At 39.3% G+C, this 25,187-nt stretch overlaps 1 pseudogene; it reads right to left on the reverse strand.

Annotated features, from left to right (window-relative positions):
- Positions 1-14,088: 14,088 nt before the first annotated feature.
- Positions 14,089-19,955, reverse strand: LOC149747703 (ATPase inhibitor, mitochondrial pseudogene; annotated as a pseudogene).
- Between the last annotated feature and the right edge of the window lie 5,232 nt (positions 19,956-25,187).

Genomic DNA, 25,187 nt, shown 5'->3' on the forward strand with positions numbered 1-25,187 from the left:
CACACAGACTTCACTAGTTGTGGCTTGCGGGCTCTAGAGAGCAGGCTCAGTAGTTGTGGCACACAGGCTTAGTTACTTCTTGGCATATGGGATCTTTCCAGACCAGGGCTCGAACCCGTGTCCCCTGCATTGACAGGCAGATTCTTAACCACTGTGCCACCAGGTAAGCCCCAAAGCCTTAAAACTACATGTTCCAGCCTATGTTACAGGTAAGGTTTGATATGTGGCTTTCCACCAGCAGAAGTACTTACATGAAACTTAGGGGAGAAAGTAAACAACATGAGGCAGCAGCTGCAGGTGGAAAAACAATATCTTCTGGCAAGTCAGATGCCTGAAGAATTTTGGTCCTCCAGAGCATCTGTGGCAGGATTTTGGCATCCAGAATGTGTCAGAGGTGCTGGTGGCAGTGACATATTAGTAGCATGCTCCTGCTAGAATTGTCCCATAGTGTGGTTAGGCAGTTTTCACCTGGCTCCTTTGTTCCTGGATATCTGGAATCTAAGCCTGGTTCTCCTAACTCTCTCAGGAGTTCTGTAAACCACTGAGTCTTTTTTTCCCCAATAAACAACATCTTTGCGCTAACACTTGCTAGGGGAGTACGTTGTCTGTATGTAAGAGCCCTGGCCAATAAACATATAGGATCCATAGTTTAAAACTTTACTGACGTTTATGAAAATGGAGACATTAATATATGTAAAATGCGTTTGATTTATTCTCCTGTGTAACAAATTATCAGAAACTTAACAGCTTAAAATGACACCGATTTACTACTTCATAAGTCTGTAGGTCAGAAGTCCACAAGGCCAAAATCAAGGTGTTGGAAGAACATGTTCTCATCTGGATGTCAGAGTCCTCTTCCGAGCTCATTTATGTTGATGGGAGGATTCAGTCCTTTGCTGACAGGGGGGTCCTCAGCTCCAAGAGGCCACTCTCTTTTCCTTGCCACATGGCCCCCCTCTATCTTCAAAGCCAGCAACAGAGAATCCCCCTCATACAAAACACCTCTGAACTTTAAATCTCTCTTTTGGGAAGGACTTAGGCCTTTTTAAGGGCCCACTTGGTTAGATCCAGCCCACCTGGATAATCTCCCTTTTGATTAACTCAAAAATTAACTGGTTGGTGACCTAATCATGAAAGTGATATCCCATAACATTCACAAGTCCTGTTCACAAGCAAGGCCATGTCTAACACAGACACCTTACCTTGAGAGCCATATAAGTCTAAATTATCAATATTTCATAAGTATAATGCAAATTTTATCAGAATCCTATCAGAATGTTTAAGTGGAACTTTAAAACATAATAATTTTCTAATTTAAAAAACAGTAGGCAAAAAGAAACGGCTAATTTTGAAAAAGAAAAAATTTAAATGATCTTACAGAATGAAATATAAAATTGTTATATTTGCATCTATATGTTTTACTGAAATTTTACATTTCAAAGTAATTATAGTTGAGAGTGATGTACTGAAACAGCAATAAAAAGAACAGATCATCAGAACAAAAGGAAAAAACAATGGAAAGACTAGAAAGAGTGGAAACAGATCTAAATACGGTTACATATGTTAAAGGGTTTATTTTCCATTGGTAAGAGAATGGATGGTTCATTAAATGATGTTGGTAAAACTGTTTAAATATTGTGTAAAAATAAAATTATATGCCTAATTTAAACTTACTACACACTAAAATAAATTCCAGCTGGAGAATAAATATAATTCAGAAAATAAACACAAGAAGAAAAATAGAAGAATTTCTGAGTGAAGGAGAGAAAAAATATAGAAAAGTGCATATGTTAGACCACGAAAAAGACCTTTTTTTGTCCCCCAAACCACCACTTATTAGGCAAACAACAGAAGGAGAAAAAGTTGCAAGTTTCTCTCTTACTATTTTTTTTAACTGAAGTATAGTTGATTTACAATATTGTGTCCATTTCAGGTGTACAGCACAGTGATTTACTATTTTTGAAGATTATACCCCATTATAGATTATTACAAGATAATGGGTATAATTCCCTGGGTATACAGTATACCTTTGTTGCTGATCTATTTTATATATAGTTCTTTGTATTTGTTAATCCCAAACCGCTAATTTGTCACTCCCTCTTTCTTTCTCCCCTTTGGTAACCACAAATTTATTTTCTATATCTGTGAGTTTGTCTATATTTTGAACATACACTCATTTGTATTATTTTTTTAATTCCACTTATAAGTGTTATCATATAGTATTTGTCTTTGTCTGACATTCATTAAGCATAATATTGTCTACATCTATCCATGTTGATGCAAATGGCAATATTCTATTCCTTTTTATAGCTGAGTATTATCCATATATATATTTGGATAAAAAATATATTTTTAAATTACATCTTCTTAATCCAATCATCTGTTTATGGGCTCTTGGGTTGCTTCCTGTCTTGGCTACTGAAAATAGTGCTGCTATGAACATTGCTGTGCACCTATCTTTTTGAATTAGTGTTTTTCTTTTTTCCACATATATATCCAGGAGAGAATTTCTGGATCATGCGGTAGATGTTTTTAGTGTTTTAAGGAAGCTCCATACTGTTTTCCAGAGGCTGCACTAATTTACATTTGCAGTAACTTTGTACAACAGTTCACTTTCCTCCACATCCTCTCCAACATTTATTATTTGTACACCTTTTGACAGGGGTGAGGTGATACCTCATCGTGGGCTTTTTCTTTTTTTTATTGAAGTATAGTTGATGTACAATATTATACAAGTTTCAGGTGTACAACCTAGTGATTCACAAATTCATATTCCACTTATTCAAGGTCATATTCCACTTATAGCTACTATAGTTACTATAAAATGTTGACAATATTGCGTGTTGCATATATATCCTTATTGCTTATTTATTTTATACATAGTAGTTTGTACCTTTCAATCTCTTACCCTTTCTTGTCCCTTCCTCCTTCCCTCTCCCCACTGGTAAACAATGGTATGTTCTCTACATCCATGAGCCTGTTTCTTTTTCTACTAGTTTTAGTTTTCAGATTCCATACATAAATGATATCATACAGTATTTTTCTTTCATTGTATGACTTATTTCACATAGTAAATACTCTTCAATATATATATACCACATCTTCTTTATTCATTCATTTGTGATGGATACTTCTGTTGATGGACAATTAGGTGGCTTCCAATCTTGGCAAATGCAAAATGCTGCCATGACCATTAGAGTGTATGTACCTTTTTGAATTAGTGTTTTCCATTTTATTGGTTATATGCCCAGGAGTGGAATTGTTGGGTAATATGGTAGTTTTATTTTCAGTTTTTGGGGAAACCTCCATAATGTTTTCCATAGTGGCTGCACCAATTTACATTCCCTCCAAAAGTGCTCAAGCGTTCCCTTTTCTCCACATCCTCTCCAGCATTTGTTATTTGTAGACTTTTTGATGATAGCCATCCTGACAGGTGTGATGTGATATCTCACTGTGGTTTTGATTTTATTTTCTCTAAAAATTAGCTATGTTGAACATCTTTATATATGCCTGTTAACCATCTGTATGTCTTCTTTGGAAAAATGAATATTCCAGCCTTCTGCCCAGTTTTTGATTGGGTTGTTTGCTTTTTGGAAATTGAGTTGTATGAGCTGTTTGTATATTTTGCATATTAACCCCTTGTCTGTCACATCCTTTGCAAATACTTTCTCCTGTACTGTAGGTTGTCTTTTCATTTTGTCAATGGTTTCCCTTGCTGTGCAAAAGGTTTTAGGTTTATTTAGGTCCCATTTGTTTCTTTTTTGTTTGTTCTTGCTTTCATTTCTTTTGCCTTGGGAGAATGATCTAAGAAAATATTGCTACAATTTATGTCAAAGAGTGTTTTACCTGTGTTTCTCTTCTAGGAGTTTTATGGTTCCATGTCATACATTGAAGTCTTTAAACCATTTTGAATTTATTTTTGTATATGGTGTAAGGGAATGTTCTAATCTCATTTATTTACATGTAGTTGTCCAGCTTTCCCAGCACCACTTGTTGAAGAGTCTGTCTTTTCTCCATTGTATATTCTTGCCTCCTTTGCCATAGATTAATTGACCGTGGGTGTGTGGGTTTATTTCAGGCCTCTCTACTCTGTTCCACTGATCCATGTCTCTGTTTCTGTGCCAGAACTATGCTGTTTTGATTACTGTAGTTTTGTAGCTTAGTCTGAAGTCAGGGAGTGTGGTACCTCAAGCTTTGTTCTTTCTTTAAAGATTGCTTTGGCAATTCAGGACCTTTTGTTGTTCCATATGAATTTTAGGATTGTTTGTTCTAGTTCTGTGAAAAATGTCATGGGTATTTTGATAGGGATTGCATTAAATCTGTAGATTGCTTTGGTTAATATGGCCATTTCACCAATATTAATTCTTCCAGTTCAAGAGCCCAGGATATCTTTCCATTTCTTTGTATCATCTTCAATTTCCTTCATCACTATTTTATAGTTTTCAGAGCATAGGTCTTTCACCTCTTGGTTAAGTTTATTCCTAGGTATTTTATTCTTTTTCATGCGATTTTAAACTTGATTGATTTTTGCTTTCTCTTTCTGATATTTCAGTATTAATGTTTAGAAACAAAACATATTTCAATATAGTAATCTTGTATCCTACAACCTTGCTGAATTCATTTAAGGGTTCTAATAATTTTAGGATGGAAACTTTCAGGTTCTCTATATCATGTCATGTGCCTGCCAACAGTGGCAGTTTTATCGCTTACCTTCCAAATTGTATACATTTTTTTTAAGACCTGTGTCTTTGCTTTTATTCTTTTTTTTTAAACACCTTTATTGGAGTATAATTGCTTTACAATGGTGTGTTAGTTTCTGCCTTATAACAAAGTGAATCAGTTAAACATATACATATGTTCCCATATCTCTTCACTCTTGCGTCTCCCTCCCTCCCATCCTCCATATCCCACCTCTCCAGGTGATCACAAAACAACGAGCTCCTCTGCTGTGCAAAAGTTTTGAAGTTTCATTAGGTCCCATTTGTTTATTTTTGTTTTTATTTCCATTTCACTAGGAGGTGGGTCAAAAACGACCTTGCTATGATTTATGTCATAGAGTGTTCTGCCTATGTTTTGTTCTAAGATTTTGATAGTTTCTGGCCTTACATTTAGGTCTTTAATCCATTTTGAGCTTATTATTGTGTATGGTGTTAGAGAGTGATCTAACCTCATACTTTTACATGTACCTGTCCAGTTATCCTAGCACCACTTATAGAAGAGGCCGTCCGTTCTCCACTGTACATTCCTGTCTCTTTATCAAAGGTAAGGTAACCATATGTGTGTGGGTCTATCTCTGGGCTTTCTATCCTGTTCCATTGATCTATCTTTCTGTTTTTGTGCCAGTACCATAGTGTCTTGATTACTGTAGCTTTGTAGTATAGTCTGAAGTCAGGGAGCCTGATTCCTCCAGCTCCATTTTTCGTTCTCAAGATTGCTTAGGCTATTCGGGGTCTTTTGTGTTTCCATACAAATTGTGAAATTGTTTGTTCTAGTTCAGTGAAAAATGCCAGTGGTAGTTTGATAGGGATTGCATTGAATCTGTAGATTGCTTTGGGTAGTACAGTCATTTTCACAATGTTGATTCTTCCAATCCAAGAACATGGTATATCTCTCCATCTATTTGTATCATCTTTAATTTCTTTCATCAGTGTCTTATAATTTTCTGCATAGAGGTCTTTTGTCTCCTTAGGTAGGTTTATTCCTAGATATTTTATTCTTTTTGTTGCAATGGTAAATGGGAGTGTTTTATTGATTTCACTTTCAGATTTTTCATCATTAGTGTATAAGAATGCCAGAGATTTCTGTGCATTAATTTTATATCCTGCTACTTTACCAAATTCATTGATTAGCTCTAGTAGTTTTCTGATAGCATCTTTAGGATTCTCTATGTATAGTATCATGTCATCTGCAAACAGTGACAGCTTTACTTCTTCTTTTCCGATTTGGATTCCTTTTATTTCCTTTTCTTCTCTGATTGCTGTGGCTAAAACTTCCAAAACTATGTTGAATAAGAGTGGTGAGGGTGGGCAACCTTGTCTTTTTCCTGATCTTAGTTGAAATGCTTTCAATTTTTCACCATTGAGGACGATGTTGAATGTGGGTTTGTCATATATGACCTTTATTATGTTCAGGAAAGTTCCCTGTATGCCTACTTTCTGCAGGGTTTTTATCATAAATCGGTGTTGAATTTTGTCAAAAGCTTTCTCTGCATCTGCTGAGATGATCATATGTTTTTTCTACTTCAATTTGTTAATATGGTGTATCACGTTGATTGATTTTCATGTATTGAAGAATCCTTACATTCCAGGAATAAACCTCACTTGATCATGGTGTATGATCCTTTTAATGTGCTGTTGGATTCTGTTTGTTAGTATTTTGTTGAGGATCTTTGCCTCTATGTTCATCAGTCATATTGGCCTGTAGATTTCTTTATTTGTGACATCCTTGTCTGGTTTTGTTATCAAGGTGATGGTGGACTCACAAAATGAGTTTGGGAGTGTTCCTCCCTCTGCTATGTTTTGGAAGAGTTTGAGAAGGATAGGTGTTAACTCTTCACTAAATGTTTGGTAGAATTCTCCTGTGAAGCCATCTGGTCCTGTGCTTTTGTTTGTGGGAAGATTTTTAATCACAGTTTCAATTTCAGTGCTTGTGATTGGTCTCTTCTTATTTCTATTTCCTCCTGATTCAGTCTTGTCTGGTTGTGCATTTCTAAGAATTTGTCCATTTCTTCCAGGTTGTCCGTTTTATTGGCATAGAATTGCTTGTAGTAAACTCTCATGATCTTTTGTATTTCTGCCGTGTCTGTTGTTACTTCTTTTTCATTTCTAATTCTATTGATTTGAGTCTTCTCCCTTAATTTCTTGATGAGTCTGGCTAATGTTTTATCAATTTGGTTTATCTTCTCAAAGAACCAGCTTTTAGTTTTATTCATCTTTGCTATCGCTTCCTTCATTTCTTTTTCATTTATTTCTGATCTGATATTTTTGATTTCTTTCCTTCTGCTAACTTTGGGGTTTGTTTGTTCTTTCTCTAACTGCTTTAGGTGTAAGGTTAGATTGTTTGTTCGAGATGTTTCCTGTTTCTTAAGGTAGGATTGTATTGCTAAAAACTTCCTTCTTAGAACTGCCTTTACTGTGTCCCATAGGTTTTGGGGCGTCGTGTTTTCATTGTCATTTGCTTCTAGGTATTTTTTTATTTCCTCTTTGAATTCTTCACTGATCACTCCGTTATTCAGTAGTGTACTGTTTAGCCTCCATGTCTTTGAATTTTTTAACAGATCTTTTCCTGTAATTGATATCTAATCTCATAGTGTTGTTGTCGGAAAAGATACTTGAAACGATTTCAATTTTCTTAAATTTACCAAGGCTTGATTTGTGACCCAAAATATGACCTATCCTGGAGAATGTTCCATGAGCACTTGAGAAAAATGTGTATTCTGTTGTTTTTGAATGGAATGTCCTATAAATATCAATTAAGTCCATCTTGTTTAATGTATCATTAAAAGCTTGTGTTTCCTTATTTATTTTCATTTTGGATGATCTGTCCATTGGTGAAACTGGGGTGTTAAAATCTCCTACTATGAATGTGTTACTGTCATTTTCCCCTTTTATGGCTGTTAGCATTTGCCTTATGTATTGAGGTGCTCCTATGTTGGGTGCATAAATATTTACAATTGTTATATCTTCTTCTTGGATTGATCCCTTGATCATTAAGTAGTGTCCTTCTTTGTCTCTTCTAATAGTCTTTATTTTAAAGTGTATTTTGTCTGATATGAGAATTGCTACTCCAGCTTTCTTTTGGTTTCCATTTGCATGGAATATCTTTCTCCATCCCCTTACTTTCAGTCTGTATGTGTCTCTAGGTATGAAGTGGGTCTCTTGTAGACAGCATATATATGGGTCTTGTTTTGTATCCATTCAGCCAACCTGTGTCTTTTGGTGGGAGCATTTAGTCCATTTACATTTAAGGTAATTATCAATATGTATGTTCCTATTCCCATTTTCTAAATTGTTTTGGGTTCACTATTGTAGGTCTTTTCCTTCTCTTTTGTTTCTTGCCTAGAGAAGTTCCTTTAGCATTTGTTTTAAAGCTGGTTTGGTGGTGCTGAACTCTGTCAGCTTTTGCTTGTCTGTAAAGGTTTTAATTTCTCCATCAAATCTGAATGAGATCCTTGCTGGGTAGAGTAATCTTGGTTGCAGGTTTTTCTCCTTCATCACTTTCAATATGTCCTGCCACTCCCTTCTGGCTTGCAGAGTTTCTTCTGAAAGATCAGCTGTTAACCTTATGGGGATTCCCTTGTGTGTTATTTGTTGTTTTCCCTTGCTGCTTTTAATATGCTTTCTTTGTATCTAATTTTTACAGTTTAATTAATATGTGTCTTGTCATATTTCTCCTTGGATTTATCCTGTATGGGACTCTCTGTCCTTCCTGGACTTGATTAACTATTTCCTTTCCCATATTAGGGAAATTTTCAACTATAATCTCTTCAAATAATTTCTCAGTTCCTTTCTTTTTCTTTTCTTCATCTGGAACCCCTATATTTCGAATGTTGGTGCATTTAATATTGTCCCAGCTGTCTCTGAGACTGTCCTCAGTTCTTTTCATTCTTTTTTATTTATTCTGCTCTGCTGTAGTTATTTCCAATATTTTATCTTCCAGGTCACTTATTCGTTCTTCTGCCTCAGTTATTCTGCTATTGATCCCATCTAGTGTATTTCTCATTTCATTTGTTGTGTTGTTCATTGTTATTTGCTTCATCTTTAGTTCTTCTAGGTCCTTGTTAAATGTTTCTTGCATTTTGTCTCTACTATTTCCAAGATTTTGGATCATCTTTACTATCATATTCTGAATTCTTTTTCAGGTAGACTGCCTATTTCCTCTTCATTTGTTAGGTCTGGTGGGTTTTTATCTTGCTCCTTCATCTGCTGTGTATTTTTCTGTCTTCTCATTTTGCTTATCGTACTGTGTTTCAGGTCTCCTTTTTGCAGGCAGCAGGGTTGTAGTTCCCGTTGTTTTCGGTGTCTGTCCCCAGTGGCTAAATTTGGTTCAGTGGGTTGTGTAGGCTTGCTTTTGGAGGGGACTAGTGCCTGTGTTCTGGTGGATGAGGCTGGATTTTGTCTTTCTGGTGGGCAGCTCCACATCTGGTGGTGTGTTTTGGGTTGTCTGTGGAGTTATTATGATTTTAGGCTGCCTCTCTGCTAATGAGTGGGGTTGTGTTCCTCCCTTGCTAGTTGTTTGGCATAGGGTGTCCAGCACTGTAGCTTTCTGGTCGTTGAGTGAAGCTAGATGTTGGTGTTGAGATGGAGATCTCTTGGAGATTTTTGCCATTTGATATTATGTGGAGCTGGGAGGTCTCTTGTGGACCAGTGTCCTGAGGTTGGTTCTCCCACCTCAGAGGCACAGCACTGACTGCTGGCTGCAGCACCAAGAGCCTTTCATCCACACAGCTCAGAATAAAAGGGAGAAAAAATAGAAAGAAAGAATTAGTAGAAGTAGAAAGGAAGAAGGAAACAAAGAAGGAAAGAAAGAAAGAAAGGGGGGAGCGAGGGAGGGCGGGATGGAGGGAGGGAGGGAGGAAGGAAGGAAGGAAAGAGGGAAGGAAGGAAAAAAAGAAAGAAATAAAGAAGATAGGGTAAAATAAAATAAAGTAAGATAAAATATAATAAAGTTATTAAAATAAAAAATTATTATTAAGAAAAAAAGAAAAGGTCAGATAGAACCCTAGGACAAATTGTGGAAGCAAAGCTGTACAGACAAAATCACACACAGAAGAATATACATACACCCTAACAAAAAGAGGAAAAGGGGAAAAAATCATAAATATTGCTCTCAACGTCCACCTCCTCAATTTGGATGATTCGTTTTCTATTTATGTGTTCCACAGATGCAGGGTAGATCAAGTTGATTGTGGAGCTTTAATCCACTGCTTCTGAGGCTGCTGGTAGAGATTTCCCTTTCCCTTCTTTGTTCTCACAGCTCTCAGGGGCTCAGTTTTGGATTTGGCCCCACCTCTGCGTGTAGGTTGCTGGAGGGCGTCTGTTCTTCGCTCAGACAGGACAGGGTTAAAGAAGCAGCTGTTTCGGGGACTCTGTCTCACTCAGACCGGGGGGAGGGAGGGTTACCTAGTGTGGGGCGAGCCTGTGGTGGCAGAGGCTGGCGTGATATTGCACCGGTCTGAGGCACGCTGTGCATTCTCCCTGGGAAGTTGTCCCTGGGTACCGGAACCCTGACAGTGGTGGGCTGCACAGGCTCCTCGGAAGGGGGGTGTGGATAGTGACCTGTGCTCACACACAGGCTCTTGGTGGCGGCAGCGGCAGCCTTAGCGTCTCATGCCAGTCTCTGGTGTGCGTGCTTTTAGCCGTGGCTCATGCCCGTCTCTGGAGCTCCTTTTAGAAATGCTCTTAATCCCCTCTCCTCGCGCACCAGGAAAAAAAGAGGGAAGAAAAAGTCTCTTGCCTCTTCGGCAGCTCCAGACTTTTTTCCGGACTGCCTCCCAGCTAGCGGTGGTGCACTAAGCCCCTGTAGGCTGTGTTCACGCCGCCAACTGCAGATCTCTCCCTGCCCTCCGACCGAAGCCCCGAGCCTCAGCTCCCTGCCCCGCCCGCCCCAGTGGTTGAGCAGACACGCCTCTCGGGCTGGTGAATGCTGGTAGGCCCCGATCCTCTGTGCAGGAATCTCTCCACTTTGCCCTCTGCACCCCTCTTGCTGTGCTCTCATCGCGGCTCCGAATCTTTCCCCCTCCACCACCAGCAGTCTCCGCCCGTGAAGGGGTTTCCTAGTGTGTGGAAAGCACACACACTTCCTCACAGCTCCCTCCCACTGGTGCAGGTCCCGTCCCTATCCATTTGTCTCTGTTTCTTCTTTTTTTCGTTTGCCCTCCCCAGGTACGTGGGGAATTTCTTGCCTTGTGAGGGGTCTGAAGTCTTCTGCCAGCATTCAGTAGATGTTCTGTAGGAGTTGTTCCACGTGTAGATGTATTTCTGGTGTATCTGTGGGGAGGAAGGTGATCTCTGCGTCTTACACTTCCACCATCTTCCCCTCGTCTCCCAAATTGGATACCTTTTATTTTTCTTTCTTATTACAGTGGCTAGGGCTTCCAATACTATATTATCTATAAATAGCAAGAGTGAGCATCCTTGTCTTGTTCCTGAATTTAGTAGGAAAGATTTCAGCTTTTCACCATTATGTATAATGTTAGTTGTGGGTTGGTCTCAAGTGGCCTTTATTACGTTGAGAGATGTTTTCTCTACACAGCTTTGAAGAGAGTTTTTATTTTGAATAGATGATGAATTTTGTGAACAGCTTTTTCTGTATCTATTGAGATCTCGTGTGATTTTTATCCCTCCTTTCATTAATGTGGTATATAACATTGATTGATTTGCATATTTTGAACCATATTTGTAACCTTGGAATAAATCCAACTTGATCATGGTATATGGTCCTTTTTATGTATTGTTGTATTTTGTTTGCTAGTAATTTTTGAGGACTTTTGCAACTATATTCATCAAAGGTATCGGCCTGTAACTTTTTGGGGTACTATCTCTGTCTGGTTTTGGAAAGCAGCTATGCTCACCACTATACCATCAATGCTGTACTGTCTGGTTTTGGTATCAGGGTAATGATGGCCTTGTAGAATAAATTTGGGAGTGTTCACTCCTTTTCAACCTTTTGAACTAGTTTGAAGTATAAGCATTTATTCCTCTTCATATGTTTGGTAGAATTCCCCTATGAAGCTGTCCTGTCCTGGACATTTGTTTGCTGACAGTGCTTTGTTTAGTGTAAGCTTCTTTCCTTTCTTTCTTTGTTTATATTTATTTTTGGCTGTGTTGGGTCTTCATTTCTGTGTGAGGGCTTTCTCTAGTTGAAGTGGGCAGGGGCCACTCTTCATCACGGTGCACGGGTCTCTCACTGTCGCAGCCTCTCTTGTTGTGGAGCACAAGCTCCAGATGCACAGGCTCAGTAGTTGTGGCTCATGGGCTTAGTTGCTCCGCGGCATTTGGGATCTTCCCAGACCAGGGCTTGAACCCATGTCCCTTGCATTGGCAGGCAGATTCTCAACCACTGCGCCACCAGGGGAGCCCAACTGACAGTGCTTTTATTACTGATTCCATTTCACTTCTAGTGATCCATCTGTCATAATTATCTCTTCTTGACTCAGTCTTGGCTGGCTGTTTCTAGATATTTGTCCATTTCTTTTAGGTTGTGAATTTGTTAACATATAACTGTTCACAGTTTTCTCTTATTTTTTGTAACTCTGTTGTATTTGTTTTTATTTCTCCCCTTTCATATATCATTTTGTTTTGGGGGGATCCTCTCTGTTTTCAACTTGGTGAACTTGGATAAAGTTTTATCAATTTTATTTATTTTTTCAAAAAAACAGCTCTAGATTTTGTTGATCTTTTCTATTATTTTTAAACTTTATTTCCTGTCTAATCTTTATTATTGCCTTTCTTCTGTTGACTTTGGGTTTTGTTTGTTCTTCTTTTTAAAATTCTTTTTGGTAGTAGGTTAGTTGTTTAATTGAGATTCTTCTTGTTTCTTGAGGAAAGCCTATATCACTATCAACTTCTGTGTTAGACTGGCTTTTACTGCATCCCATAAATTTTGGAAAGTCATATTTCCATTTTCATTTGTCTTGAGGTATTATCTGATTTCCTCTTTGATTTCATTGTTGACTCATTGGCTTTTTACGTAGCATGTTGTTTAGTTTCCATGTATCTCTTTTCTCCCCATTTTTCTTTCTGTAGTTAATTTCTAGTTCCATACTGTTGTGGTGAGGAAAAAATGCTTGACATAATTTTTCTTCTGTTAAACTTTTTCAGGCTTGTTTTGTCACCTAGTATGTGATCTATCCTGGAAAATGCTCCAGGTGCACTTGAAAAGAATGTATATTCTTCTTTCTATGGATTTAATGTCCTGTGTATATCTATTAAGTCTGTTGGTCTGTTGTGTCATTTAGGACCACTGTTGCCTTATTGATTTCCTGTCTGGATGATCTGTTCCTTGATGTTAGTGGGGTTTTAAATTCCCTACTATTATTGTATTCTTGTCAATTTCTCTCTTTACGTCTGAGTAGTGTTTGCTTTATATATTTTAGGTGCATCTGTATCAGGTGTGTATATGTTAATGAGTGTAATAACCACTTGTACTGATCCCTTTATCAGTATATAATGACCTTCTGTGTCTTTTGTTATAGACTTTGTTTTAAAGTCTATTTTATCTGATATGAGTATTGCTACCCTCACTGTCTTCTTGTTTTCACTTGCATAAAATATATTTTTCCATCCCCTCACTTTCAGTCTGTGTGTGTTTCACCCTGAAGTGAGTCTCTTGTATGCACCATATGGATGGGTCTTGTTTCTTATTTATCCAATTGACCACCTTATATCTTTTGATTGGAGCATTTGGTCCATTGACATTTAAAGTAATTATTGATATTTATGTACTTAATTGCATGTTATTACCTGTTTTTTTGTTGCTTTTGTAGTTCCTCTCCATTCATTACTTTTTGTTTCTCCTGTTTTGGTTTGATGATTTTCTTTTGTAGTATGCTTGGATTCCTTTCTTTTTGGTTTTTGTGTATCTATTGTAGGTTTTCAGTTTGTGATTACCATGGGATTTATATATGTTGATCCATAATTATATCTACTTGCTTTAAACTAATAATCATTAAGTTCAAACATGTTCTAAAAGATCTACATTTATTAGTCTTTTCATCCACATTTTGTGGTTTTGATGTCATATTTTACATTTTCATGCTTACCCCTTTACTGTTTATTGTATTGTTACTTTTATGATTTTTTGCCTGTTAATCTACATACTGGCTTATATTAGTGATCTTCAATTCTCACTTTATATTTGCCTTTCCTATTGGGATTTTACCTTTCCTAAAAATTCTTGCTTCTGTTCCATTAAAGAAGACCCTTCACTGTCTGACTATTTCACCTCCAAGTCCATTCATGTTCTTGCAAATGGCAAATTTTCATTATTTTTTTATGGCTGAGTGGTATTCCATTGTGTGTGTGTATATATATATATATATATATATATATATATATATATATATAGAGAGAGAGAGAGAGAGAGAGAGAGAGAGAGAGAGAGAGAGCTTATGTGTGGAATCTGAAAAATACAAAAAACTAATGAATATAACAAAAAGGAAACAGATACAGAGAAAAAATTAGTGATTGCCAGTGGTAAGGTGGGGGAGGGGAAATATAGGGATAGGGGATTATGAGGTACAAGCTAACATGTGTAAAATAAGCCACAAAGATATATTGTACAATACTGGGAATAGAGCCAATATTTTATAATAACTATAAGTGGAGTATAACCTTTAAAAATTGTAATTTTTTTTTTTCTGGTGGTACGTGGGTCTCTCACTGTTGTGGCCTCTCCTGTTGAGGAGCACAGGCCCCAGATGTGCAGGCTCAGTGGCCATGGCTCACAGGCCCAGCCACTCCGTGGCATGTGGGATCCTCCCGGACTGGGGCATGAACCCATGTCCCCTGCATCGGCAGGCAGACTCTCAACTACTGCGTCACCAGGGAAGCCCAAAAATTGTGAATTATTATGTTAAACACCTGTAACTTATTTAATATAGTACACCAACTATACTTCAATAAAAAAATAAAAAGTAAAGAAGGCCCTTCAACATTTCTTTTATGGTAAGTTCAGTATTGCTGAATTCTTCTTATACTTGCTTACCTGAGAAGTTATTTATCTCTCCTGTTTTTTTTTTTTTCACAGTTCACTGATGACAATTTATTATAATTTGTTGGAAACACACAGATAGATATTAAACACACAGATAGATAGAACTATGTCTGGTTTAATAGAAGTGGGCAATAATAGGTAGCCCTGCTATAGGGAACTGTGTGCATTTAATCATCATCATGATGTTTTAGTTTCTTAACCAGCTGCTTGTGCCCCTCCATTTCTTTCTGCAGGCATTCAATCTCCCTCACGTGATGAGAGATTTCATTTTCATGGTGTTTCTTCAAGGCTGTCAGCTCTTCTTTAGCACGAGCTCGGAGGTATCACTCCTCTTTGGCCTGCTCTCTTTTTCTGAAGGCTCTCCCAGCATTCCAGACCATGGCCTCACTGGAGCCTAGATTGTCTGCTGGTTCTGAGCCAAAGCCCAGGCCCTGCATGACCCAGATGCTCCACACTCTGAGCTGCATCCATGCCACCAACTCCATGGCTGCCATTGTTGTCAGTGCAGCACCCCTCCAGTGACCATAGGTGCAACTTCTTTGTAGGCACTAGCAGTTGCTCTCCTTCTATTCTGACTGATAATCCTCCTGGGTAGAGTATCCTAGGTTGAACAGTTTTCCCTTTAAACAATTTAAATATATCATGCCAATCCCTTCTGGCCTGCAAAGTTTCTGCAAATAAATCAGCTGATAGCCTTATGGGAATTCCCTTGTATATGACTCTTTGTTTTTCTCTTGCTGCCTTTAGAATTCCCTCTTTAACTTTTGTTATTTTAATTATGATATGTCTTGGTATGTGTCTGTTTGGGTTCATCTTGCTTGGGACTTTCTGCTTTCTGTACCTAGATATCTGTTTCCTTCTTTAGGCATGGGAAGTTTACAGCCATAATTTCTATTTTTAATCTTTTTTAAATTAATTTTTATTTGAGTATAGTTGATTTACAATGTTATATTAGTTTCAGGTGTACAGCAAAGTAAATTATATACATATATCCATTCTTTTTTAGATTCTTTTCCCCTATAGTTCATTACAGAGTATTGAGTAGAGTTCCCTGTGCTATACAGTAGGTTTTTATTAGTTATCTATTTTATATATAGTTGTGTGTGTATGTCAATCCCAATCTCCCAATTTATACCCCCCCTTTCCTCCTTGGTAACCATAAGGTTTGGTTTCTACATCTGTAACTCTATTTCTGTTTTGTAAATAATTTCATTTGTACCATTTTTTTAGATCCCACATATAAATGATATCATATGATATTTGTCTTTCTCTGTCTGACTTACTTCACTCATAACTTCTTCAGATACCTTTTTGATACCACTCTCTCTCCTCATTCTGGAACTTCTGTAATGCAAATGTTGGCATGTTTATTGTTAGGCTATTGATCCTACATGTTACTTTTATTTTTTTTTTTATTTGTCTTTATCCCTGCTGTTCAGATTAGCTGATTTCCAATATTCTATCTTCCAGGTCACTTATGCATGCTTTGTCATTTAATCTGCTCTTCATTGCTTCTAGAGTGCTTTTTATCTCAGTTATTGAATTATCTATCTTTAATTGAGTCATTTTATACTTTCTAATTCCTTGTTTAAATGATCTGTGTTTAGATCAATCCTTTTTCCTAATTCTGTTAAAATTTTTATTATCAACTTTTTGAATTTTTTCTTTGGTAGACTGTTTATCTCTCTTTCATTTTCTTTGTTGGAGCGTCCATATGCAGACTGTTTACCCAATGTCTTTTGGTTAGAGGGCTAGATTTGAGGTGGACACCAGTTTCATCTTTCCAGCTATAACCTTGATAGGTGGTGCAGCTTGTGATGGAAGAGCTGGAGCCTGCACAGAGTGTGAGGCTGACTTCCTCTCTGCTTAGTGGTGTCACCACCCTGTCAGGGGCAGTGTCTTCTTCCAAGTTGCTGGAGCAGAAGCTTTGAGGGCCAGGCTCAAGCTGATCCCATACTGTTTGTGTGTGTTTTTCTTTCTCCCCCCAACTTGGGCCTTTGCCCCAATTGAGGGGAATGCTTAAGCAAGTGGGAATTGTGTAAGCACAGAGGTTCAATGCACTGCCTGTATAGGCATCTGCATCTCCATTCAGACACAGGTCACTTTTCTCCTGTCATGACAGCCCCAGGTCTAATGCTAGGCTGTAGCATGTAGTGAGTGGGGCTTGAGCATTTGCTAGGCTGGGACTGAGGAGTGTGGCATGGCAGTTGTGGGAATTCAAGGGATTGCACTGCTGCTGGAGGTCTGAGCTACTTTGGGACACTGTTAGAGTAAGCACCAAGAGTAGCTGCTGTTGCCCCTTGTGGGCTATGCCCTGAGGCACTAGGTATCCTCTACACCCCTAGATAGAGTTTTCCCCAGGTCCTGGATGCCTTACATCCAGTACCAAGCTGTGGTGTGGAGTGAGCTAGGTTGGGACATTTGCTTGGCTTGGACTTGGGAGCATAACAAGGTAGCAGCCACTAGGGCAGACCTCTTTCCACTCAGTCTGGGGAGAAGCCAGCTCCTGTGCTTGCCTCATGAGTGGACTCTAGGATTCTCTAGCCTTCCTATCTGTCGCAGCCATTCTCCAAGCCCCCAAGGGGGTGTGTCTCCTATGCGTAGGAATCCAACACTGGGACACCCAGTCTGTGGCTCCACATGTTCACTCCCCAGGGTGAGTATCCTCCAATTTGATTTCCCTTTTCCTTTTAGTCCCCTCCCAGGGGCACAGGTCCTAATCCAACATTTTTCTTCCCATCTTACCCAATTACATGTGTATCTTTTTATAGTCTTGGTTACATAGGAGTCATTCTGCCATTTTCTAGGCAGTTTTCCATGAGTATTTTTCCATATGTAGATGTAGTTTTGCTGTGTTTGTGGAAGGAGGTGAGCTTCACATTCTTTTACTCTGCCATATCCCCATTGTACTCAAAGGTTGCGAGTTTCATGAGAGATGCCTTAATAGATCTTTAAAGACAATATGGAAAAGCAAAAAACTCTAAAGCAAAAATAAACAGTGGACAAATACAGACAATTTATTTCAGGAAAAATTGTGGTTGCCAACAAGCTTTTGAAAAATGTTCAGTCTAATTATTAACCAAAATAATGCAGTTGGTTAAATAACAATGAGCTATCTTTTTTTTTCTTGCCTTACAAGATGCAATGATTTTAAAATATGTTGGTAATGATATCCAGAATCTAAACTTCTTATACGTTGCCCATGAAATACAAGCTGGTGTTATTTCGTGAAAATAACAAAATAGTTTGGTATTGCTAAAGCCTTTAAAATAAGCATAATCCATCTCTTAAAAATTCTACTTATGACCATTTGCCACATTTTATATTTTATTCATTCAGCAAAATTTTATACAATGTGTACTATGCACTAGTCTCTGTTCTAAAGACTTTGAAAATATTCACCCATTTAATCCCCCAGCAACCTGATAAGGTAGGTATTATTATCTTATCCCCATTTTACAAGGAAGTAATTAAGGTACAGCAAGGTTAAGTAACTCACTCAGTGGTTGTCACGTAGCCACTATGGGGAAGAGCCAGGATTTGAACTCAGGCAGCCTGCTTCACAGCCCAAGCTTCTAAACTCTATGATAGACAGCCTCTTGGGAAGTCTGTGGAACTAAAAATAAACATTCTCAAAAGTTCTTCCACAAGAATTATCCCATGATCACTCAGACTATCTATATAAAGCCCTCTTTCCAATATTTCCCTTCATCTATTTCCCTTCATCTAATGCCAAATCTCTCTGCTTTCTCACAGGACAACTTCTTTAAAAAGTTCTCTGCATATGTTGTCTCCTCTTCTTCACCTCCCATTTCCTCCTCAGCCCACTCCACTCTGGCTTTCACATCCACTACATTACTGAAAAGGTCTCCTTCAAAGTCACCTCCTGTTGCAAAACATACTAAACACTTTAAAGCCTTACCTTATTTGACATCTCAGTGACATTCAACAAAGTTGGTCTCCTTCATTCTCCTTACTGTACTTCACTTTCTGGCTTCCATAACACCATGCTGTCCTCATTTCATTCCTGTTATTCTAAGAACTTCCTTATTGTATTGCTCACTGGGACCTTCTTCTTTATCCTACATTTATTACTACAACATTTCTCTTGATGATCTTAACCAGATTCTTACTTTAAAGGTCATCTATGTGCTAACCACTTGAAAATTTACTCTCTATCTCAAACTTCTCCTCTGAACTTCAGACTCATTTGTCCAACTACATATTTGGCATCTGTAATGTTCATTTTATGTGTCACCTTGACTGATCTAAAGGATGCCCAGATAGCTGGTGAAACATTATTTCTGGGTGTGCCCGTGACAGTATTTCTGGAATAGATTAGTATTTGAATTGGTGAACTGAGAAAAGCTTATGGCCCTCTGCAATGTGGGTGGACATCCTCCAATCCAATGGGCCTGAAATAGAACAAAAATCTGGAGGAAAAGCAAACTCTCTAAGTCTGACGTGATATCCGTCTTCTCTTACTCTCAGACATCAGTGTTCCGATTCTTGGGTTTTCAAACTCATATTGGGATTTACACCTTCGGACTCAGACCAAATTATAACACTGGCTTTCCTGATTCTCCAGTTTGCAAACAGTAGATCCTGAGACTTCTGGGCTGCCATAACTACATGAGCCAATTCCTATAATAAATCTCCTTTTATATATCTGTATGTCTCTTATTGGTTCTGTTTCTCTGAAGAACCACTGACTAATACACCATCTCCACACTGATTCTTCACAAGCCAATCAAAGCTAACTTGTCAAAAACCAAACTCCTGAATCCATCCCACACCCAAACACTGCCACCCACTCCTCTTCCAAATCTTTTGCCTCCAATGCTAAACTCATCACAGTAAATGGCACCAACCCCTACCCTTCTGTTCAAGGCTTGAAATTACTTGGGAATTTTCTACTCATTCTCTCCATTCAGCCACAATGCTCTGATTTTTTACTTCCTAGGTATCTTTTTAAGCATACACTTCACTTCATCTTCACTGCCATCCCTCCAGACCAAACCACAACCATATCTCTCCTGGACTACTGGAATAACTTCTCAACTATTCTCCTTTCTGCCATGCTTGGTCCCTACAATACAGTCTCTCCCTCTCTTTCATGACCTTCCTTGGACATAATGGGCTATCTGTCACTGTCACACTTCTTCTTTCACAGGCTACTCCCCCAGCTCTTCACCTGATTGACTTTTTCTCACTCTTAAGTTCTCAATTTGTATGTTGTCCTTCAGAATAGCCCTCCCTGACCCCAATCTAAATGCTTCAGAACCCCTCCTCTGGGGAGAGAAAAGATGGCAGAGTAGAAGGACCCTAAGCTCACCTTCTCTCAAGAGTACAACAAAATCACAACTAACTGCTGAACAACCATTGATTAAAAAATACTGAAACCTACCAAAAAAAGATATTCTACATAAAAAGACATAAAAAAGAAACCCAACGAGACAGTAGGAGTGGTGCACTCACAATATAATCAAATTACATGCCTCACGAGTGGGTGACCTACAAACTGGAGAACAATTACATGCAGAAGTTCTACCATAGGAGTTAGTTCTGAGGTCCCCAGCCTGGTGGTAGGGCAACAGGAGGAGGAGCCCCCAGAGCATTTGACTTTGAAGGCCAGCAGGGATCTCCACAGAACTGGGGGAAACAGAGACTCCAATCTTGGAGGGCACACACAAGGTCTCATGCACACCGGTACCCAGGGCAAAAGCAGTGACTCCACTGGAGCCTGGGGCAGGCCTACCTGCTTCTCTTGGAGGGTCTCCTGGGGAGGCAGAGGTCAGCTGTGGCTCACTGTATGGAAAAGGACACTGGTGGCAGATGTCCCAGGAAATATTCATCAGTGTGAGCTTTCTTGGAGATTGCCACTTTGGCACCAAGACCTGGCCCCACCCAACAGCCTGCAGGCTCCAGTGCTGTGATGCCTCAGGCCAGACAACCAACAAGGAGAGAAAACAGACCCAACCATTAGCAGACAGGTGACCAAAAGACTTCCTGAGCCCACAGCCACCTCTAGACATGCCCCTGCCCACAAGAGGGTCAAAACCCAGCTCCATCCACCAGTGGGCAGGCACCTGCCCCTCCTATCAGGAAGCCTGCACAAGGCTCTAGACCAGACTCAACAACCAGAGGACAGACACTAGAAGCAAAAAACTATGAACCAGCAGGTTGTGGAAAAGAGTCCACAAACACAGATTAGAAATTACCTTTGGGTGACAAGAGGGGAGTGTACTTCTGGGACACATAGGATATCCCCTACAGAGGGCCACTTCTCCAAAGTCAAGGAACACAACTAACCTTCCCCATGCATAAAAATATAAATTTAGACAAAATGAGATGGCAGGGGAATATGTCCCATAAAAAAGAACAAGGTAAAACCCCAGAAGAAAAACTAAGTGACATGGAGTTAGGCAGTCTATCTGAGAAAAAGTTCAGAGTAAGGATCATAAAGATAATCCAAGAACTCAGGAGAAGAATGTATGCATGGAGTGAAAATTTACAAGAAGCTTTAACAAAGAGTTACAAAATATAAAGAACAATCAAACAGAGTTGAAGAATACAATAACTGAAATGAAAAGCACACTAGAAGGAATCAGTAGCAGAATAAATGAGGCAGAAGAATGGAAAAGTGAGCTGGAAGACAGAGTGGTGGAAATCAGTATCGTAGAACAGAATAAAGAAAAAGAATTAAAAGAAGAGACCTCTGGGACAATGTCAAGTGCACCATCATTCGCATTATAAGGGTCCCAGAAGGAAAAGAGGGAAAAAGGACCAGAGAAGATATTTGGAGAGATAAGAGTTGAAAAATTCCCCAACATGGAAAAAGAAACTGTCAACCAAGTCCAGAAAGCACAGAGACTCCCATACAGAATGAACCCAAAGAGGAACATGCTGAGACACATAGTAATCAAATTAAGAGAAATCAAAATCCTAGTCAGAGCAATAAGAGAAGAAAAAGAAAATGAATCCAAATTGGAAATGAAGAAGTAAAACTGTCACTGTTTGAAGATGGCATAATACTATACACAGAAAATCCTAAAGGTGCTATCAAAAAACTACTAGAGCTCATCAATGAATTCAGTAAAGTAGTAGAATACAAAATTATTACACATAAAACTGTTGCATTTCTATATACTAACAACAAAAGATCAGAAAGAGAAATTAGGGGGAGTTGAGGAAGATGGGGGAAGAGCAAGATGCAGAGATCACCTTCCTCCCCACAGATACACCAGAAATACATCTACACGTGGAACAGCTCCTATAGAACACCCACTGAATGCTGGCAGAAGACCTCAGACCTCCCAAAAGGCAAGAACCCCCCATGTACCTGGGTAGGGCAAAAAAAAAAAGAAAAAACAGAGACAAAAGAATAGGGACGTGACCTGCACCAGTGGGAGGGAGCTGTAAAGTAGGAAAGGTTTCCACACACTAGGAAGCCCCTTCGTGGGCAGAGACTGTGGGCGGCAGAGTGGGGGAGAAGCTTCAGAGCCACAGAGGAGAGCGCAGCCACAGGGGTGCGGAGGGCAAAGCGGAGAGATTCCCACAAAGAGGATCGGTGCACACCAGCACTCACCAGGCCAAGAGGCTTGTCTGCTCACAAATCGGGGAGGGTGGGGTCTGGGAGCTGAGGCTCCAGCTTCAGTTGGATTGCTGGGAGAGGACTGGGGTTGGTGGCATGAACACAGCCTGAAGGAGTTAGTGCACAATGGCTAGCTGGGAGGGAGTCCAGGAAAAAGTCTAGACCTGCTGAAGAGGCAAGAGACTATTTCTTCCCTCTTTGTTTCCTGGTGCATGAGGAAAGATTAAGAGCACTGTTTAAAGGAGCTACAGAGATGGGCACAAGCCACGGCTAACAGTGCAGACCTCAGAAATGGGCATGAGAAGCTAAGGCTGCTGCTGCTGCCACCAAGAAGCCTGTGTGCAAGCACAGGTCACTATCCACACCACCCCTCCCGGGAGCCTGTGCAGCCCACCACTGCCAGGGTCCCGTGATCCAGGGACAACTTCCCCAGGAGAATGCACGGCGCACCTCCAGCTGCTGCAATGTCATGTTGGCCTCTGCTGCTGCAGGCTTGCCCAACATCCACACCCCTCCATGCCCCCGGGCTGAGTGAGCCAGAGCCCCGAATCAGCTTCTCCTTTAACCCCGTCCTGTCTGGGCAAAGACCAGATGCCCGCAGGCGACCTACACACAGAGGCAGGGCCAAATCCAAAGCTGAACCATGGGAGCTGTGTGAACAAAGAAGAGAAAGGGAAATCTCTCTCAGCAGCCTCAGAAGCAGCGAATTACATCGCCACAATCAACTTGATGTACCATGCATCTGTGGAATACCTGAATAAACAACGAATCATCCCAAATTGAGGAGGTGGACTTTAGGAGCAAGATATATTATTTTTTCCCCCTTTCCTCTTTTTGTGAGTGTGTATGTGTATGCTTCTGCATGAGATTTTGTCTGTATAGCTTTGCTTTCACCATTTGTCCTAGGGTTCTGTTTGTCCGTTTTTTTGGTTTGTTTTTTTTTTTACTTTCTAAAAAAATATTCTTAATAATTATTTTTTACTTTTTATTTTAATAACGTTATTTTATTTTATCTTTATTTTATTTTATTTAATCCTCTTTCTCTCTTTCTTTCGATTTTTTCACACTTTCATTCTGAGCTGAGTGGATGAAAGGCTTTTGGTGTTGCAGCCAGCAGTCAGTGCTGTGCCTCTGAGATGGGAGAGCCAACTTCAGGACACTGGTCCACAAGAGACCTCCCAGCTCCATGTAATATCAAATGGCAAAAATCTCCCAGAGATCTCCATCTCAGTGCCAAGACCCAGGTTCACTCAACGACCAGCAAGCTACAGTGCTGGACACCCTATGCCAAACAACTAGCATGACAGGAACACAAACCCACCCATTATCACAGAGGCTGCCTAAAATCATAATAAGGCCACAGACACCCCAAAACATGCCACAAGACGTGGACCTGCCCACCAGAAAGAAAAGATCCAGCCTCATCCACCAGAACATAGGAACTAGTCTGCTCCACCACGAAGCCTACACAACCTACTGAACCAAACTTAGCCACTGGGGACAGACACCAAAAACAATGGGAACTACGAACCTGCAGCCTGCAAAAAGGAGACCCCAAACACAGTAAGATAAGCAAAATGAGAAGACAGAAAAACACACAACAGATGAAGGAGCAAGGTTAAACCCCAACAGACCTAAAAAATGAAGAGGAAATAGACAGTCTACCTGCAAAAGAATTGAGAATAATGATAGTAAAGATGATCCATAATCTTCAAAATAGAATAGAGAAAATTCAAGAAACATTTAACAAGGACCTAGAAGAACTAAAGAGCAAACAAGCAATGATGAACCACACAAAAAATGAAATTAAAAATACTCTAGAAGGGATCAAAAGCAGAATAACTGAGGCATAAGAACGGATAAGTGACCCGGAAGATAAAATAGTGGAAATAACTACTGCAGAGCAGAATAAAGAAAAAAGAATGAAAAGAACTGAGGAAAGCCTCAGAGACCTCTGAGACAACAATAATGCACCAATATTTTAATTATAGAGGTCCCAGAAGAAGAAGATAAAAAGAAAGGGACTGAGAAAATATTTGAAGAGATTATAGTTGAAAACTTCCCTAATATGGGAAAGGAAATTGTTAATCAAATCCAGGAAGCGCAGAGAGTCCCATACAGGATAAATCCAAGGAGAAACATGCCAAGACACATACAAATCAAACTATCAAAAATTAAATACAAAGAAAACATATTAAAAGCAACAAGGGAAAAACAACAGATAACACAAGGGAATCCCCATAAGGTTAACAGCTGATCTTTCAGCAGAAACTCTGCAAGCCAGAAGGGAGTGGCAGGACATACTGAAAGTGATGAAGGAGAAAAACTACAACCAAGATTACTCTACCCAGCACGGATTCCGTTCAGATTTGATGGAGAAATTAAAATCTTTACATACAAGCAAAAGCTGAGAGAGTTCAGCACCACCAAACCAGCTTTACAACAAATGGTAAAGGAACTTCTCTAGGCAAGAAACACAAAAGAAGGAAAAGATCTACAACAACAAACCCAAAACAATTAAGAAAATGGGAATAGGAACATACATATTGATAATTACCTTAAATATAAATGGATTAAATGCACCCACCTAGACACAGACTGGCTGAATGGATACAAAAACAAGACCCATATATTTGCTGTCTACAAGAGACCCACTTCACACCTAGTGAAACATACAGACTGAAAGTGAGGGGATGGAAAAAGATATACCATGTGAATGGAAATCGAAAGAAAGCTGGAATACCAATTCTCATATCAGAAAAAAATAGACTTTAAAAGAGACCATTACAAGAGACAAAGAAGGACACGACATAATGATCAAGGGATCGATCCAAGAAGAAGATATAACAATTGTAAATATTTATGCACCCAACATAGG

Source organism: Delphinapterus leucas, chromosome 13 (assembly GCF_059928025.1).
Source record: "Delphinapterus leucas isolate spDelLeu-1000000601 "Yukka" chromosome 13, BTC_Dleu_Yukka2, whole genome shotgun sequence".
In the NCBI taxonomy this organism is placed as follows: Eukaryota; Metazoa; Chordata; class Mammalia; order Artiodactyla; family Monodontidae; genus Delphinapterus; species Delphinapterus leucas.